Source organism: Anopheles merus, chromosome 3R (assembly GCF_017562075.2).
Source record: "Anopheles merus strain MAF chromosome 3R, AmerM5.1, whole genome shotgun sequence".
Taxonomy (NCBI): Eukaryota; Metazoa; Arthropoda; class Insecta; order Diptera; family Culicidae; genus Anopheles; species Anopheles merus.
Window position 1 is genome coordinate 22495715 of NC_054084.1, and position 18767 is coordinate 22514481.

The window sequence follows — 18767 nt, forward strand, 5'->3', positions numbered from 1 at the left end:
CGATACTGATCGGGTGCGATCGCGCCGGAAAGACGTCTCGCTGTCCCGGGAACACACACACACACACAATGGGCCCTTTTGGAAGGTACGGCCATCGCTCAGATTAGATCGGCAGACGCTGCCAGTCCTTGTGTGAATGACGGGCGCACAGTTTGCTAACCTCTAGCTAGAATCTATTGAAGCCCTGCTTTTTTTTCTTGCTTTGGTTAGGATGAGCTGCATCACGCGATCAGCTATCTGATTGTTGCGCAACCTCGCAACCCCTGAGGCAAACTGCGGACAACATTCATCTTTGCATGGGGAACGGTGGTTGGCCGGGTCATGCCCACAGACAGACGAAACTGGTTAAAGCAAAGCCCGAAAAGGGCTCGAGGCAACTGTCTCGATCACGTGCCGTTAGGGATAACTCTAAACTAGAAGCGAAACGACAAACGGCGTCTTTTAAAAGATGGAAAACAGAGCCATCCATGAATGAAGAATGTACCATTGCTAGTTGAATCGTTTTCGCTTCCCTTTCATCGGTTGTATGAATTACTTAAGGGTAAAGTTATTCCAGCAGAAATATTTCTCCTCAAGCGCAGGATCAATGGAACACTCATTTGCGTTTTGCGCAGCCCGGTACCTTTCCGCACAAAACGTGATCATGATCACCTTCCCAACTTACATCCCCCATTGGGCAGTGATCGCGTGCTCATTTGCAGAAAATTATGCAAAAATGTCTTCCCCACGTCACTGGCCAGACGGGCTTGGGCACGATAGATGACCCCGGCGGGAGATTTATCGCACGGAGATGGGAAGATGGCCATCTTCTATGCCCTGCAGCCCTGCGAAAGAAGGAAGGGATTGTGCTGCAAGCAAGGGTTTGAACCTGGGCGCACAAAGCTCACAACAAACCAACACAAACACTCGTACACAAAGAGAGAGAGAGAGAGAGAGAGAGAGAGAGAGAGAAGGAGGGAGAAGCGAAAAATAAATAAAACTCTACTCCGATGACAACAAGCAGCAGCAGCAGTGGCAGCAGTGGGCTTAGTAGCGACCTCCGCTCAGAAGTCACCGATGGTAGCGTGCGGGTTTAGTGCGGCGGGAAGAGCCGGGCCTGCAGAACGTGCAGTCGGACATGGCACACCAACACAGACCCACCGTCCTTGGTACGGTCTATTCAACTTTGTTCCACTTCCATTCGCAAATCGCTGGTTCTTCGCTGGCAGCAGGGTTCGTGCCGCACCATCACAACGGTGCTCACAATCAACCCGTCCTAACCAGGCCCAGGCCCTTCCATTCCTAGTTCAACTCTCTCTGCGATTGGGTGATGTTTCCTTCCGTGCCTTGCTACACCTCCCCTCCCCGCTATTTGTGCAGTGCATTTGGCGATGGCGGCTCTTCGCTGACGATGATGACGCTCAAGTTTTGCCTCCACCCCTAATAAGCCACCCCTCCCGTAGACCCATTGCCATAGCGCCCGGTTGGGTTGGCCTGTCTTTCAAAGCCATCGCGAGGGGTGAGGGAGGGGGGGGGCGAAGCGGGACAAGAAGCAGGCGCCAGGCGGAGACGTCTTTTCGCAAAACTATGTTAGTAGTACCGGTTTGGTAAGCCTCCGCTCACACTCGTATTCCCTTATTGAGGGAGCTTTTCTCGAATTCCCTCTCTCTTTCTTTCCCTTTTTCTATCTGTCGTTCTCTCTTTCCATCTCTCTCTCTCTCTCTCTCTCTCTCTCTCTCTCTTTCTGTGTTTGCTACTTTTTGTTAGTAGTTGGAGCGTGTTTCTCTCCTCAGTTCTGCAACAAAGCGATAGGTACACACTAACACTTTGCTCCTCGCAGACACAATTACACCCGTGGATGCAGATGGTCTTCTGGTGTTGCGTACACTTATTCGGCCATTTATTGAGGATGAATTTCCTTTGCTAGTTGAATTTTATAGCTAGAAGGATTGCAATAAAGAATGTTTTATTTGAAACAAGAACAGACTTAATGATCGGACTGTATTGCTTGTAGCTCACGAATTACCATCAAATCTGTCTAAAAATGATTATTCAAAGAGAACTTATCAAACAGAGCACAATAAACAGAATTCCAATAGGATAGTATAGGATAGGATAGGATAATATGTTATACATGATGCATTTTACTTTTATTCATCTTTAAATGATGGATTCTTCAAGGGACCGTCAGTTTGGAGCGATATTCATGTTGAAAAACCAATCAAAGTGTTGCTATAAACCAACCAAGAAACTACGGGAAAAACCTGGCATCTTTTGACCAACTTTTTTTGTGAAATGTCATCCAAACATTCATCCTAGAAAATTTGGACTGCCATAAGCGCATATGCGGCGTAGAGAATATTCACCCTAAGGAGACATTCATCTTGAAGAGACATACAATGTATTGAATATTATGGGACCATCAAAATGTTCATCTTCAATGCATCTTGAAGTGACCAATAGAGATTTCAATCTATTTTGAAGTTTATATCAAAATGAAAAATAAACTTTCCAAGCATTATCCTATTTGTACGAGTCATTTGCAATGATTGGTGACTTTTTCACAACTATTTGATCATTTTATCGTAAGACTAAATCAAACTTTTGTTGGCTTTTATGCATGCATTCTGTCTATTGTACAGCTAAATATTTCTTAACTAGGCTTCAATTAGGATTTAAGAATTAGGATTTTTTATCTTCTTCTTTGGCTCAACAACCGATGCCGGTCAAGGCCTGCCAACCCACTTGTGGGGTTGGCTTTCAGTGACTTATTGATTCCCCCCCCCCCCCATAGCAGGATAGTCAGTCCTACGTATGGCGGCACGGTCTATTTGGGGCTTGAACCCATGACAGGCATGTTGTTAAGTCGTACGAGTTGACGACTGTACCATGAGACCGGCTCAAAAGATTTTTTATATACATGTCAATTATCAACGTTTTACAAGAAAAATTGTTTAGTAATGTTTTTCAATCGAGTTTTTTGATAATTTATATTTTGTTGCATTTTTATTTTTTCCTAAGCATTATGTTTAAAGCGTTAGCTTTAAATACTTAACAGTTGTCTCATTGAAGCTTTGAATTTTTAAAATTTTCTTACCAATTGGCACTCAAACCAACATGTTCATTACCAATTTCAGTAACATGCAGCTGAATGATTGATTTTGTGTTTTCAATTTCAACAGCAATTGTTTTATTGTCGCTTTTTTTTCTTACAATCCATGAATAATGTACTACACAATCATCGCCGCAGTGAACAACCAATCTAACATGGTTCGAAACAGGGTGCTTACCATTCCCGGCCAGCCCACGCAACTCAAGGAAGGCGCGTGTTTATCCTGCGGCCAAAATGCCACCCCGCACACTTTGTCTCTCTCTCGCTCTAATCTACTCCGATCCACCAATTTATGACATCGTTAATCATGTCGTACCGGCAAAACACCGTACCAAACCCGGCCACCCTCCCCGGGTGAAAATAACAGCAAAGTAACGAACAGAGAGGCAAATGAAACAAAAATTTGTTTTTATTTTATTTTCGCCAACGCGCACCATTTGCCAAAAACAGACAACGGTCACATACACACACACGTACGCACACACGGTTCACTTTCGCTTTCCGTGTCCGACGGATCCGTCCCTTCAGTTCTGTCCGCACCAGGCGAGGCGTCAATGCTTTCACATTTCCTACCCCGGTGCGCAAGTATCGTTGGCGCGGCTCGTTAAAAAAGCTTGCCCCCTTGCTGCTCTCGCCATCCCCTCTTCGAAGGATGTCTTCTCCCTGAAGATGTCAACCATAGATGGAGCGAAGGTGAGATGGACCCACACACACACACGTACACCCCGACCGAAAGGCAGTAAAAGTAAAGCTAAAACCCAATACGTTAAAAGCACAAACGATGGGCAAAGCGGGGACGTGTACCGGGTCGTCCGGGGGGGGAGAATGTGTGAGCGGGGTGAGATGTCTAAAATTAAAATACGTCAATCAGGCTTAACGAAGGTATGCGCGTCGCGGTGATCACATACTGCCGAAAATCGTAATGCTGCTCTCTCGCGCAAACACGATGTGCCAAATGGTGTTTATGTTATGGTTTTACACACACACGCATATATAATGGCGATGTGTGAGCGTGTAGCTTTTTTTTAGTAGGGGATTGTAGATCGCGCGACCAAAATATGTCATGCTGCGTGGCGCACCGCATGCATGTAAGCATAAGATTTGCGCAAAAGCACATTGTACACGTTCTGTCGACCGGTCGAAACACAAGCGCTTTAACAAATGGGCTTTTTGCGCAGAAAACAATTAAGAATTCAAAAAGGGACAGTGTGACGCTGCGAAAACAACGCAGGTGGTCCAAGTGTCGAGAGCGCCGGTCATGCCAGCTGGACACCGAATGGGCTTTGAGCTATTTGCTTACTGACAATTGAAACAATGTGACAGTGCCGGTGAGCTTGTTGCAAAACGAATGAATAATTGCATACAATATTTGGTTGTATAAGTGACAAATTCTATTGTTTGATTCTATGGCATTTAACATCAATAAATAATGTAAAATATTGTCTTGATTCTTACAGTTTCTACAAGAGCTTAAAAAGAGCTCTAACTCTTTCAGTTTAAGTACAAATCAATGTATTGGAAGTCTTTAAATCAATCACAAACTATTTTCCAATTTATTTAAATTCGACTGCAATAAAACCACCATGACAAAGAAACAAACAATTGCTTTGTTTCGTTCGGTTTTCGATGTTTTGACAACCGCTAGCTGGATAGAATGTAAACAAAGAAACCGACCATTAATCATCAAGATTACTACAAACCACCAAGCGCCTCCACCCTGTGTCCGCTAAATTCTTTTTGAAAAAAAAAAGACCCCCGATAAACGCCAGCCCTTGCCCCTGTCACTTACTGTGCTGAGTGATTGTTTTGCATCTCATACTTTATGTTGCTTATGCTGCAACTTCTGCATATACTTTACCCTCGAGCGTTCAATTCAAGGTCTTGCTGGTGGCGTTTCTTTGGCGAAACCCATTCCAAAAGAACTACCCCTTCTCCAGGTGAATAGCAACAGAGAGTGGTAGGGTACATTCGTACTTGCATGTATGCATGCATGCATACGATCGTCGATCATGCGCCAGGCTCACGTGCATCCACAGAACGTACCGAGCGGTTTAGCGACAGCCTAAGCGGTCAGACCAAACAAACCCCTTCCGAATGGCAACTTTCAACCCCGCTTAGAAGCGTGGAGGGCAAGAGAAAATCAAGCTCCCTCCATTCTCAGCAATCAAGGCCAGCGGCCGGTTTCATTACGATACGCGCTGGATGTGTGTGCAGCAGCAGCAGCAGCAGCGCAGTGCATGTGCCCTTTCTCAAATGCACTTTTCTGTGTGCAGTTTCTGCTGGTGCGGAGGTCACGGAACGGCTGGCTGGCTGTACCTTTGGGCTTAGATACGGCCACCCCGAACACCTTAGGGCCAAAGGGTGGCACAACGGCAGCAGCAAACTGCACCACCGCCAAGTAGTGTCATTCTTCAAACGGTGCGTTTTTCGTTGCTGCAAAAAGATCTTTCCAATTGTCCTTAACAATGGACGAGCAGTGAGACATGCTGCGGGGCACGAACAGGCGACAACCGTTAACCTTCGTACGCAAATTTTCTACCCATGGCGTGAACACGCGGGGTGGGTTTTTTTTTGTGTTTCATCCGCACAACGTGCACAAGACACGAACCCTTCAAGCGTCCAAGAAGGCTTTTATGCGTTTTTTTTTCTCCTTCTTCTCTCCATTATAAACCATCAACCACCCCGATGCTAATCGAATTCAAGCGCGATCGTTTGGCAAACGGTCGTCACCAAACACGGGTAGCACACGCTCCTCGTCCGCTCGTCGTCTTGTCACCCTCTCCCTCAGCATACTGTTCGGTCGAGCTGCAATTGCCTCCTGCAACCTGCCCATTTGTAGCCACACACAGAGAGCGAGATACTGTCCATACCGGTGTAGGTTGGTGGCTTGGATTTCGGTTTTTGTTGTTGTTGTTTTGCTTCTTCTTCTTCTTCTTCTTCTCACTCCATCTATCGAGCTCTTGAGCTAAGGCAGTGTGTTTCTTGTGCAACGCAACCTTGGTCACACATGAAAAGTTGACTTAGTAGCCGATCGTGCGCTGATGGATTGACTAGCCGTGGTACTAGCAGCTTGCCTCCCTCTCCCTGAGCTCCCCCACACATGAGTTGTGGGTTAGGTAGTGGGGCTTTTTTCTGTTTGTCACTCTGGCAGCGGTTTGCATTTGTATCCCTCTCCTACCTATCCGTACTTCCATTGCATTGCAAGGGCTACCACTTTCCATCGACGACAAAACGGCTGCAAAAACCCCTTGCCGTCAACGGTGCCGTTTTGTTCGGTGCAGTTGGTGCGAGGAAAATCATTTCCCTTCCTCCGATCGATTGCTCCGATGTCCCGGCGCTGTCCACTGCTTCCGGTGAATGCGTCCATCGAGCTATTGAATCGAAATTCGCCACACCACGGCACGGTAGCGATTTGCTGCCCAGTTTGCTGTGCTGCTGCACTCGAGCTGCACTCTACACAGATTAATGGCAACGGTGACATCGTTACGCCCGATGACAAGGCTAACCACGGTGGTGGTGTTTTCCTTGCAATTATGCACACAATGTTTGCGCATTCATGTTTGAGGGCTTCTTGTGCTAATAGAGTTGTTTTTTTTTGTGAGCTTCTAGAGCTGGGATGGGGATGAAACTCGCAGCGAGCAGCTTTGAAGAGGTCATATTTATTCTAGAAACCATACGATCGACAAACTAATTAATTTCTTACTTATGATGATTGAACATTTTAACCGAAGGCAGCTACGAAATGTCATCTTTGTCATAATAAGTAATACGTATGACGTCATAAGCACTGAGATTTAAGGAAAAACGTTAACTGTTTCTTTTTTGTTTTTCCAATTGAAGTTGATGATTTTAACTCACAAATTGATCTCATCAATAAACACAATTAGGTTACGACGCTAAATCATCCGTTTGCCGTTGTCCGAAGCGCCCCCCCCCCCCCCCCCCCATCAGCGAACAAGTGCAGCACACGTGTAGTCGTCGGCCCTGGTAGTCCGACACTTGCACAAGGATGCTGTCGCATATAAAAAAGGGCGCAAACAAATAAATAAATCACTTTCACTACCGCCCCAACACCATCCAAACCCTTTGGCAGGAGTGGCACTTTACGCGAACAACAACATTAGCTCAGTGACGAAGAGCGAGAGAGAGAGAGAGAGAGAGAGAGAGAGAGAGAGAGAGACTGAGCGGGACACGCCTTGCTTCCGACTCTTTGGCGTGGCGTGGTGAATAAAAAGTGCATTTCAAGATACCACCTGACCGCCCCGCGCGTCTTCCCCTTCGATTTCGATTCCGCACTGCACTGGGTACGCACTGGGTCGTGCTAAGAGTGTAATGAAGCCATTCGTGCGCGTGCTTGGCACGACTTTTAATTGGCTTTTGTAACATGTGTTATATCATCCAGCTCCAGTTTCGCGCCCGCTCATAACGCGCCATATGTTTGTGTTATGATTTGTGTTTTATACGCAGCGCACCACACACACACAATACCCAACACTAAGAGGCGGAGGAAACGGAACGGCTAGGACGGCAGGGAGCAGCGTAAGCGATGGAAAAAGGGAAAAGTGCCCTACAGCGTGCCATTGGAAAAGCCCCCTTTCTGTAAAGAAAGGCAGCCAAAGCGCTGGGAGCGCAGCGGTTGATGATGCTCGCATGAAAAGTGTGTGCGCTTCATTTGCACCGTTCGACGCGCTTTTGTGCGACACTGCACCATCAAGTGCAATCTCTGCGTCTTTTGAATGCAGTACGCGCGTAAGTTACTCCATTTGCACCTTGTTATCTGGCATTGTTGTGGCTGACTGAGCGATGGAATGGATGTTTGAGAAGTGTGGATTTAAAGGCGTTGGGATTGTATTCCCCTTCATTGAATCGCTTTAAAAAAACAATAGTAAATGGTGACTTCGCGTTGAAGATACAATCAGCTATCGATTAATGTGTTTTGCACCACTCAGCAGTGTATATGTATCGTCATACTATCACAAAAGCACTTCCATCGCCTCATCCAGCGGCAACATTCTCCCGCTTGAATCGATTTCGGCAAGCAGCTGTCAAATTTTGACACATTTCATCTCAAACTGACTGTCAGGCTTCGCCTCTCACCCCCCAAAAATGTAGCCCCCGGTGGTGCTGGAATTCGTAAATGATTTGCATACCACCATTATTCGCGTGCAACCCTCCCCCCGTTTGGGGCGGTGCTACTCAAGGATAACTGGGATGAGATATGTTTCTGTGCCTGCGCTTGACTGAACCCCGTGCCCGTAGTGGAGAACGACATTCTTTCACCACCAAAGAAGGGACTGGCTTTGGGGCGCAATCAGATGCAATAAATAGTCGCATTTCCTGTAGCGCGGTGCAATCGAACCGATGGCATGGCATTTGTTTATGTGTGCGTAAAGGTAGTGCGCAAACGATGGGCACTGTGTGGTAATTCACTTCCAGGAAATTTGGCAACTTTTGTTCGTAAAAGGATTGGAATCATGGAGTTGAGTTTTTTTGTGTGCTTGAATCGCATTTATTGTTCCTTTCAAAAGGTCAGTGGTTGCGCAAATTTCTTCGGAAAGGCACATGAGTGATGATAACATATGGTCAGTGTGTTGCTGAATACAATGTGTGATATTTTACTGTGGGGATTTACCATGGTTTATTTCGTTGATCCCGAGCTGAAACTCTCAAAAATTGCAAATATTCAAGGTATCTTATCATTGTTTAAATGACATGCCTCTTTTTTTTTGTTCAGAATATTTATGTATTGTTTAATATTGTTTTTTTTTAGTTTATTTTTATCCTATCATACACCTTTTCAATACATTGAGACAATAATGTAATAAAATATGATCTCTCTGTAGTAAAAAATATTCAAATTTATTTAAAAAATATGATAATATTAATAATAATAAAAAACCAAAAATAAAAAATTTAGCAATAATTACAATAAATTACAATAGAAAATAATACAAGAAATAATAATGATAATAAAAATGCTAATAACAATAATAATAGTAAAACGAATAAACTAAATTCTTGTGAGCACCCACAAACGTCCTTACAACTCCTTTCTACATCACGAGCAACAACGTCACCGTTTCTTCTACTTTGCTTCCTTTCCTCTATTTCCCTCTGTTGCAAACTGCGAATCGAATTACGTTGGCACGTGATTGTTCGTGATTCCTTCGCCACCGTCCAAGCCGCACTAAGCACGGGTTGCAAGGGAGCGTTTGCAAAGCTTTCAATGGTGCAGCATTTGAAATTAATTCCCTCATTGGTTGCTGTAAGCATTCCCATTCTCAAAACAACTGCTTCAAGACGGGCGTGGAAGGTGGGTACCGGAGGTTCTATGGCGACAGCCGATATATAGCTGACGTCGTGAAGCGTGCGCCCCGTCTCTCAACTTCTCAGCAAATAAACATCCACACACAGCACGAAGCACACACACACTCACACACAGCGTCACCATTACGGTTTCAATCGATTCGATGACGATGCTTCCACCCCATCGGAGCAACGCGCCCGCACACACACACACTCACGCACACATTCAGAGTCATAAAAACACTACCACCATTACGACAGCGACTCCCCCCTGGGAGGGGTGAGTGCGAGAGCGAAACGCGAAAAAGAACGAAGATGCATACCGCGTTTCGCTTCGTAAGTGGGTCATCGTCAAGCTGGGTCAATGCACTTACAGTCGCTGACATATGGTGTTGAATAGAACGTTTTGTTTTTTACTTTCTGTTATGAACAATTTTATCAAAACCATTTGAGCTTTTGTTTTTGTTACTTTATGATATATTGTTAATATTGTTTATTGTTTAAAAAAGCTGAATCTAGTTTTTTTTAATTTAAGTAAATACTATAGCCTTTTTCAATCTTACATTACTTTTTAAATTACATGAAAACGTAATAATCATGTCACTTTCAATGCAGTTTTTAAATTCAATTTTGTTTACATAAAACATTTTACATCAAAATATTCTACAACGCATCACAACTTTCGAGAACGACTGTAGGTGCAAATGAACCCGCTGCTCGATGTTGTTCTTTTCTCCCGCTCACACAACACGCGCTCCCCTGTCCCGTCTCACTCACATGCCCAGCAAGAACGGCTCACGCCATGAGAGTGCAACGTCTTCGGCATGTTCTTCGCGGCTCTCTCTCTCTCTCTGGTTAGCGAGAAGCAACGCAACATTCTATGCTTATGCTGCGAGCATACTTCTCCCGCGATGTAGCGCTGCTTTCTCAGCTGCTTCCCCCAAAGTGCTGTGTGCTCTTTCCTGCTCATCTCTCCATTTATCATATGGCAACGCTCCAAACGGCCGTTTAATGTGAGCAATCCGTTAGAATTGAGAAGCACGTAAATGCCTATCGAGCACGTAAAAACATAGGGAGAAAAATAGGAAATTTCTCCTTATCAAAAGTTTCCTTAAACCTTTGATAAGAATGTATGAAACTTAGCCATTAGTTGTCCCCTATCAGATCCATTAGTGATGCAATCGATCCCACCAAATGAAATCGCGCTGACCTTAAAGAACGTATTCTGTTTGCATCACAGCAATCCGCACGTAATTAACGGCCCAAAGCGATCTAATACCCCTCGAAGCCACTTCGTACTATCTTCCGCAAAAAAAGGAGTGGACACTAATCGAGCGCAAAAATCGAATCTAAGCTTAACCTAATGATTATTGCGGCGGCGGCAATGGCTCTATGTGCGGCTTGCGTGTTGCTTCGTCACGTTACGGGGGATCGATCGACGACGGCCGCGGTGCAATCGAACGATCATCACGCTAAATCGTGAGTTTCGACAAAATCATATACCGCTCCACCGGCAGAGGCATCCGGCATCGGACGATCGGGCAGCAGACGGCGACTCTCGGACGAAAAAGTGTGGGAAAAAGGAAATTGTCGTTGTCGTGCGTGGTTGCGTGGCACATCTTTGGCGAAGGCAACCTATTGCGTTCGCCGGCTAGCAAGAGGTGTAGAAAAAAAATCTAACACACGAACATAGACACACACACACATACGGTGAGCTGTATTGCGTAATGGACGCAATAGATGGTCAGCGGGCGCGATCACAGCGAAGGTACACAATCCTTGCGTAGGAAGAATTAGCTTTTTTTTTGCTCTACAAAATACCATCGTCGGTCGTAGATCGAACGCAGTACATCTTTCTTAGCTTGTGTTAAAGAATCATGTAATGATCAAGGTAGGACAAACAGTGATGAAAATGAGAATTTGCAATCACAGTATTTGCTGCATGAAATTTCATAAATAAATGAAGCAATTAATTCAAGTATAAAGTGCTAAATTACCACGACTCATTGTGCAAAGTTGACCGAACGCCTGCTTAATTAATTTGAATAAAATCCTCTCTATCCTCCCGACACACACTCACACACTTACCTTCCCTTTTCTATCTTTCCCCAATGTACCGCATCGTATCGTGGTTTTTTCTGCATCTTTAAAACACAATAAAACACGCTACTAACCACCATCGAGACATCTAATCGACAGCTAACCATCAAAATGGCCCTCCCCGGCCATCGCCATCACGGCTCGTGCGGTTGAGCGACGGCAGTTGAGGCAAAGGGTCTCGCGAGGAGAAACTAAATTGATACTAATTATCCGTTTTCTAGCCATGCTGCTGGCCCCAAACCACGACTGCATGCTGCGGCCGCTGCTATGTTGTTGTTGCTTGTTTTCGCACCATTGCGTAACGCAGACCCTGTGCCCAGTGCCTGCAAGTATGCGTTGCAAGTTTCTAAAGTTGTCTAGATGGTGGGTGCCCTCAGACCCCGGTGCAAGAACATAGAAGTCATAAAGGGTAAGGGTTGTGCGAGAGAAGCTAGAACTTCTCTTATGGTGCGGTTGTTTGCTGTTGTTTTTGCAACTTCTAATCAGCCAGCAGCGGCAGCGGTGGATTCTATAGGGGCGCTACATGGGTACGGTGTACCGCAACACCTTGAACTACAAAAGTGTCAATGTACCGGTGGAACACGCGCTATGGAAAGCGTGCCTAGTCTGTTCTAAACCTGCCCCTACGGTCGTACTACCAACCCTCGTACCCAACCATGATTCCGGTGCATCACGATGCACGCAACAAGCCTTCGAGCAGTGTCCTTGGGCGGTTGTGTGCGGTTGTCCGGGGCCGGTGGCTAGAAAATTATGAGTATATGATAAAATTGAACGCCGCTTGTAATTGGCATGGTGAAAATGAGGCTCGCTTTTTCGCCGCAGACCAGGGGGGGTGGTGGTTCGCGACAAGATAAAAAAGTGCTTAGCTGAGTTGTTAATGGATTTATAAATGCAATAAAGCAAGCTATCGAAAAGATAAATATTAAGGTTAATTTTAAAATGATTGATTACTCGAACCACCAGCCTAAGCTTTGATGCAAATGGTTGTGTGATATGACGCTAAAAACTTGTGAAATCATTTTTTAAACTGTCTTTTAAATAGTTTTAACAATCAATTGATTGCTTCTTGAATAAGCAACATACATACCATGTATTCCTTTTTAGTATGCTCTTGGCAGTAGTTGAAAACAAGAAGCAGTTCAGGGCATAGTTCTATTAACTTGAGTTTGTAACATATTTTGAAATAGTTAATTTGGAAGTAGAGGTCAAACAATTGCAACATTCATAAAATATAATAAGAAAAAAGTAATGTAGCAAAAAAGTTCTTACTAATGTGCGAATTACAACGATTGGTTTAAAATCATTGAAATGAAAAATTGAAGCCTACAAAATGTTTGGAAAAAACAATCGACGGAATTTTTAATTTTTTAATTTTAGCGATTAATTTAAATAATTTGTTGAAGTTTATTAATCATGCTTTTATGTATTGCATTGAACTTATCTCATTTCTCAGAAGTCTTTTGAAAAGAAAACAATACTCTATGGAACTACTCTCGACGTTCTATGATTTTTTTCAATTTTAGCCCATAATGCATAATAAAAATATTAAAATTCGTCATAAACAATGAGTTTGAGCTAAAACAATCCCAAATAATTTGCTATCTGATAACAAAGATCCTCCGCATTGCTATCGATCGCGTTTTATGCATCCTCCATGATCGCTTGCCTGCAGCGGGAGAAATTCAGTACCGAGCGACGGATCGTGAAGAACGACCTTCAAGCAAGTGCACTCGCCCAATGTCACGAACCGCCTCGTTGCCTCGTTGTCACTGAGCAAACTAAAGAAAATAGCATTACCTACCCACCCGCCAGAGTGCAATCGACCGAAATATGCTACAAATTGGAAACTTTGTTCTTAACTGCAGCGGACTGCTTGCACGCAGTTTTCCCTTCCTTTTTGTGTGTTTCCACGGATGCACGTACGCGTGCATGCTCGATGGTATGTGCTTTAATATCCGTTTTATGTTTCTTTTTTGGGTTTTGTTTGCGCACGTGCATTGCCGACGGTTTCACTTGGCCGGAGTCGTCGATTGGAGGCGTCAGAGGAGACAACAAACAAAAAACAGCCAATTCTTTGCTTTACTACACGTTTTCTCTTCATCCCTTCATACACACTAACAGCCCCCACCCCTGAATGCGTTTCCGTTCTGTGGGTACGGTTTTCGTTGGCTCGTTCGATCTGACCATGAAATGCTTCCTATCCTTGAACAAACAGCTGGGCCGGCTAGTTGCCGAAGGGTGTGCCGAACTGCATCGCACACCAGCCGTGCACCGTTGTGGAGTCGGTGGCCGAACAGATCAAAGGGCTATCAAAGGGTGAAGTTTCACTTTCGAAACTTTTAGAACCATGTCATCGGCCGGGTCGGTGTCCTATGCTCCCCTCCCCCCCCGGGGCCCGAAGCGGAGGACACCAGCTCAAGCGTGACCAGTATTGACCTCTATTTTACAGAACTTTTGGTACGCTGGTTCACGCTAGCGGTATGATATCAACCTATATGAACTTACGCGTGGCTGTTCCGCAATGCCGCGTTACCGCACCATTAAGCTCCCCAGCCTTTTTGAGCCAACGCTCGACAACTTTCGGTGATTTATTGCACGTTTGCCGCGTATCGTCAATAAATTTCATTATTAAGATTTACATTCCAACCTCTTCGCTGTACGGTAGCACGTGAAAATGCATACAATTAGCCTACTTCCGCGGGGAACTAGCGCGGTCGTTCAATCGGCTTCTTACCAGCGCATGCCATGTGGAAGAATGCCTACTAGATGGGGTAGCAAACGCTACCGTGAATTGGTTTTTGTCACGCGAAAGATTCTTTTTACGGGTACTGGGGACGATAGAACGATGGGAGATATTTTAATGCGCTCTTATCGGATACGTGTGCCAAGGGATGGGAACTCATAAAAATACGCAACCCAGGTCCCCTATTTTATAAGTTTTTTGTAAGTCATTTTTAACACTAAACGAAACGATTTTTCGAGTTACGATACTTGACAAATCATTTTTGTGGCCACTTATCAATTGTCTTACATAAGAGCGGCTTGTGTTTGTAATCAATGAAGGGCTGTCTTAGTTCAGACCACCCAACCCGGGTTAAACCTCTGGAAAGAAAGAGCTGAAACAGCTGTCGAAAAAACAAAACAGTCACCTCTCCACCTCCAAAAAATCAAAAGTGAAAGTGAAACACAGGGCTGTCACAAACCAAAATTCATAACCGCAGTGGGAAAGCATACGAAACCCCACTGTACCATGGGGTGTTGAACAATTTCCCTCCATAATTCCCTTTCGTCGTCAAAGCGGACCACAACGGAGGACATTTCGAGTGTGTCTTGCTTGCGATGTTTTTTTCCTTCCTTCCTTCCATCCATTCTTCCCACAAGACAGCTTGACGCTTTTATCTAAATTAAATCATTGTATCCGAAATCCGGTGCGTCGCAAACACGAGGTTTGAGTGATGTGCTCTTGCCCGGCAGGAACCCCATGGTTGATCCTTTGCCTCGCAGGCAAACGCAGTAACCGAGGAAAGCAGTCGATTAATTACGGACGATTTATTGGGAAGCAAGGCTTAGCGTGCGTGTGTGTGGGACTGGGGAGGGACTGGGAATGTATTTTTCCATGTTCCATGGGGATACCCATTGGCGAGATGGGGGGGCGAGAACCAAACGTGTCGCCCGAGCAACGACGGTTGCTACTGGAAACAGTTTATTTTGGGATGGTTTTGTGTCTGAATGGGTGTAATTTTTTCTTTTCTCTTTCCTTCGATTTGGATTTTGGCTTGTCTCGACGAACGCTTGCTTGTTTCTGCTTGTCGTTCCGAAAGCCAATTTCACCCGGCATGCCATCAATCATGCGGTGCTGCAGCCGCACCTCGGACTGCATTGCTTTTATGGCTTATTTATGTGTTCTGCCGTACAGAGAATGTATATTTTATAATCCCTTTAAACTTAGGGTAACTTTTCGACAATACTTTATACTCGTTCATTTCACATGAACACAGTTGTGTTTTAGAATTCAAAAGTTTAATTTGGTTGTAAATACTTTCAGATTGTGATTACAGATCCTAGGAATTGGTGTATTTAAATACTATTTAAATGAAGAAGAACGTATTTAAATACTTTGTAAGCATTTATTTTCTTACTGGCAATGATTTCTGATTGATCAACATCTAATTTAAATCAAATTCGTTCAACTCGCCACATCGTCTTCATTGAACTGCTTCATTGCTCGTGCGCCCAGCAGACACAGCTCCATCGGTAGATGTTGTCGCACTGAAGTCTGGCGTAGAATGAGCTGAGTGCCTCAATAGCCAACACGCGTCACTCACACGCTCAGGCCACTCACCTTCCCCTTATCAGTTTGCTGAGCGCGCGCGCAGGTGTCTCCGCTCGCGAGTTCCCAACCACTCATCCTCTCGAACGGTCGAACGGAGTGAGTGCCATCGCGTGCCATCGCTTACGCTCACAGCTGACCGAAAGGGGTCAACGACCGACCGCGTGACAAAGATAACAATATAATTATTATCAAACAAATTTTTTCTGCCCCTCTCTCGCACACACACACACGCGCGCGTACACACCGCACAAGACCCAGTGGGACTTGAAAGCGCGCGCGCGCTTCTTTTCCTGTTCTATCCGTTCATTTGCCCTCCCGTTGCGTTCGTAACACACACTAACACACTCCCCTTCGCACTCCCCCCCCCCCCCCCCCGAGGCACAATGTGTAAACTGGTCCGTTCTTTTCGGGTGCGCGTAACGCTCGCCGGCAAGCGCAAACGGCCAGCTCGGTTGGCGTGTACATGTGTGTGGGTTACGGGATGGTTTGCGTACGTACGCGACCACAAACGCCATGTGTGCGCGTACGCGTGTGTATTTTGGTTTTCTTCCGCCCGCGTCAAAACGAATCTCGTTAGAGACGTGACCGTGTGTCCCAACAGGAGGGGGTGGGAGGGAAATGTCAGTTTGACGATGAATCCGCCAAAAGTCGCGCACCTTCACAGACGCAACATGTACGCGCGTCAGCTTGGGGTTGCTGACGCGCTTTTTTTTTGCACGATTTTTCTGTTTCCTCCCTCCTACCCTACGGACAGAACGTCCATCGAAACATCCGTCCAAAGATGCGCGCACTCATCGCTCGCGTCCCCTAGCCAGGTGATACACGAACACACAGACAGGTTCCGCGCGTCGAAATCAATCCAAAAGTTTAAAAGAACGAACAAAAAAACCTCCCCCAAAAGTTGAAAAACCCCACACCCAACCGATACGGAGAAGATTGGAGGGTGGTAGTTGCTGTCTGGGTGGTGGGTGGTGGGTATTATTCAAAGGTGGCTCTCCCCATACACGATAGCGCATGCACACGCTCGAAGGGTTTGATTTGGACGTGTTTACTTATCCTGTTGCTTCCGCGGGCAGCGATTTTTCTCGCCAACCGCAGCAAAATGCCTCCCTCCCCCCTTCCTCTTCGTCCATTCCCCTCATCCACCCCCTCCAAACACTGTGGTTCTTCCGCTTCCCGCTTCAACCCTCCTCACCCGTCGGACCTTTCTTGGGCGTTCAGCACTCGCAAAGTCAAAGTCGAAAGGCCCGTTGTCTTATCAGGCAACAGTCTCGGTGCTGTGCGGTGGGTGCTATGGGTACATCGACTTTTACTTAACCCCACTCAAACGCCTGCCCGTTTCGTTCTATCTCCCTTCTCGCAATGGCCATCCCTTTCCCTCACACCAACTGCGCTGGTTGATACCAACCAGAAGGGGGAGAAAAACGCATTCTGATCCATTCTTGTACCTCTCACGAAAGGCAATCACGGTTTTAAGTGCGAAACAACTTTATTACTTACTGCTTCCAAAATGTATGTCCAAGGACTTGGTTGTCAGCAGTCATTCCATTTTAACGATTGGACAAGTGGACAACTGGAAAGCAGTAAATAAGTGTATGTGTGCAATTACTTCAAGTCAAAGAAGAGTCAAAGATACATCAAAGAGTCAAAGATACATTTTGGCATTTCCACAAAAATCATGTCAACTTGGTCAATAAAATCCAAAATGGACTAAGCAAACAAAAAATAATTTAAATAACCGTTTTAGCGCGAAAAATCACTCCTCGTGTGTATCGAACTTCACCATTTATTCAGAGTTTTGAGGAAAAATCCTTTAACTTTTTAAAATTAAAAACAACTTTGTCCATGTTACTAATTTGATTCGGGCTCCATTTTTTTCGTGCATCTTGTACAAGCAATTCCAAGTCCATCAGTTTACGTACTGATTCTGTTCTAAGCTTTATTTTTTGACCTCATGCTTAAGAGGTTCCTTTTTATGAACTTGAATCATCAATTTAAAGAAGCAGTGAGATCGATTGTTTCTTTATTTTTCAAACCATTTTCTTTCTTCTTGCGAATTTCCTGGATAACAATTCGTTTAAGCATAGAGGCGCTTAGGATTGAACTGTAAACAAAAATCATTGATATCAAATGGATCGATAAGTATTTGAAACAAACATGTTTGTAAAACATGGAATTTAGTCAAAACATAATTTAAAAAAAACGTTACAAGGATGCAAAAAGGATCCATTGTCCTGCATATTATTTATTTTACGTTGTTAAATATTTCATAACATTACACAATTGATTAAAATACTCAACACACTTGCCTCGCACCAATCTTACATTAGAAAATTCTTCGTTTTTTTATCATAACATCTCACATTGGTCTCAAACAATGTTTCCAACATAATTATTTGGGTTAATTATTGAACATTAAACTTATTGATTTCGTATTAAACAAATGATCGTTTATTAATTTTATCAAGTTTCTAATAAAATTTATCATTTTTATTCTTCTTCCAGGTATGATGATGTCACGATGTACTTCTAGCTGTAAGTCTTCATTGATTTTAAAAGCCTAAGCGTTTCATGTTCAATGGATGAACGGTATGTACCAGACATCCGGAGCGTCTGAGCAAGAATTCACCGGGTAACCTATCCCATTCCTGCCTTTCGCATCCCCCAAACATTAATTATAAAGCAACAAAGCGTGCTGAGATTTAGTTTAAGCTTTGACACTTGACTGTGTTTTAAAAATGTAACAAAATCCTGTGGGAATTCGCTCAAACCGTCATGTTCGTCCACAGTCCCGCCGACGACGCGTGTACTTTTGCGTCGCCGGCCCCAGCAAGAAGTGCGAAATATTTTAGCCATCTTCCGCCGGAGGACAATGACCGCAAGCCACCACACGGGGTGTGTGTATGTGGTGACGGTGTGTGCTTGCAGTTGAGCTCT

General features: G+C 44.7%; 1 protein-coding gene across 6 annotated transcripts in view; it reads left to right on the top strand.

The window, feature by feature from the left end:
• Positions 1-18767, top strand: part of LOC121597705 (probable nuclear hormone receptor HR3) — a 118270-nt gene that overhangs the window by 60653 nt on the left and 38850 nt on the right. The window lies entirely within an intron of this gene.